Source organism: Triticum urartu, chromosome 1A, assembly GCF_056163025.1.
Source record: "Triticum urartu cultivar PI428250 chromosome 1A, HENAU_Tu73, whole genome shotgun sequence".
Taxonomy (NCBI): domain Eukaryota; kingdom Viridiplantae; phylum Streptophyta; class Magnoliopsida; order Poales; family Poaceae; genus Triticum; species Triticum urartu.
This window is the reverse complement of record NC_141873.1, coordinates 410,317,768-410,319,509: the sequence shown is the minus strand read 5'-3', so window position 1 is coordinate 410,319,509 and position 1,742 is coordinate 410,317,768. Positions and strand designations below refer to the sequence as shown.

At 53.7% G+C, this 1,742-nt stretch overlaps 1 pseudogene; it reads left to right on the top strand.

Annotated features, from left to right (window-relative positions):
• The first annotated feature begins 1,107 nt into the window (after nucleotides 1-1,107).
• Nucleotides 1,108-1,742, top strand: LOC147991466 (uncharacterized; annotated as a pseudogene).

The window sequence follows — 1,742 nt, the reverse complement described above, 5'->3', positions numbered from 1 at the left end:
GTATAAAACCATATGCTTTGATCACACTATCAAAGCGTATATTCCAACTCCGAGAGGCTTGCACCAGTCCATAAATGGATCGCTGGAGCTTGGTAACGCCCCAAGACCGGAGCTTCAGATGCCTTCCTTGGTTTTCCGAGTTTCGTCGGGTAATTTGTTTTGTCTATTGCATTCATCTATGCATTTGTGCATTGCATCATGTCATCATGCCATCATGTCATTTTTTTAACTCAACTAAATAAATGGCATGGATCTTTGATCCATTTCAATCGAGGGAGTTCACATGGTGAAATTCTCTTTATAACATATAAAAGTCTCCTACTATTATTAGGGAGCTATATTTTAAATATTCCATTATTTTGGAATCACCATAACACACTTACAGTTAAGTTCCATGCCTTTTCCTTCTCAATTCTTGGCCTCCAACTTTGCCGCAAATTCTTTCATCTTTCCCGAGCTCCACCAAAATTCCCAACATTTTTGGACTCTGGAAAACCTTGAACTTACTCAAACCATTTGAATTAAATTCAAATGGATTTGAATCCAGATCTTTCAATCTTGCCACTTCTATTTTTCTGTGAACATGCACGTTTTTGTGAGTCTAGAAAAATTACCCGCATGCTCAAATTCGTTCCGAATCCCTCTTCCTTTTTTTCCTTTCTCTCTAATGTTTTTGTTAAAGTAGTTTTAAGAGGGAGGGAGAGAGAGCCCAGCACCCGCAAGCCACTGGGCCAGGCCGGCCTACCAAACTCCTAAGGCCCAGCCCGCACCGGATCTAACCCTAGCAGCCACTAGGCACGACCGAAACCACCCTCTCCTTCGATCTCTCCCTCTCCCCTCATTCTCCTCCTGCACCGCCAGAGACTCACGCACGCATCGAACTTGTCAGCCGCGCTCGATCCCCTTTTACCTCTCTCCGATCCCCTCATCCCCCTCCTAGCGCCGCTGCCAGAGTACCTCGTCAACCCCACAGCCGCCTGCAGCTCCGTCCAGAGAGGAGCTCCCCGCGCCAGTTCCTCCCGCGACCCGCGCATCCTCCTCCAGCCAGTCCTCGTCCTGGACCCCGACGCGCCCCTTCTCCTCCCTGGATTTTCCTCATCGGCGCGCACCTCACGCCGGCGAGCACGACGCCCTCCATGCAACCCCCCTTCCTCTGCTACTTCTGCTTCCACGCCCTCGCTGCTCACCCGCGGGCCACGCGGCCTGATGCCGGCCTCGCCGGAGCACGCTGCCAGCAGCAGGTCGTCGTCGAGTCATCTCGTCAGACGCCCGTGCCGGAGACCTACTCGTCGCCTCCCTGTGGCCTCCTCGTCGTCTGCGTCGGTCCTTGCTGCTTCGCCGGGGTATGGAGCCATGGACGCCACCTGCTCGTCTTGTCCTCCGCGTGCGTGCATGCCGTCGCCATCCGTTGACCTCTTCTACTCCTTCGTGCGGAGCAGGACCACCACGGGCCCTCGGCCCGAGCTGCTACTCACCACCGACCAACGCCGACCCAGGACAGGACCTTGCCAGGGCCACCCCGCTCCGGCCGCGACACCGGCAAGACCACTTCTGCATCTGTACACCACGTTGTTGCTCGTTGCATGTCAAGACCATCTCCGTGGGTTTACACCAAGTACCACTACCACAAAGTACCTCTTCACAAGACCAAGTACCTCTCCGAACGAACGTGCACGACTGTCGTCGCAAGAACGGGACCGGAAAGTCCGAAGACCCCAAGTACCAAGACACCGATGACATGA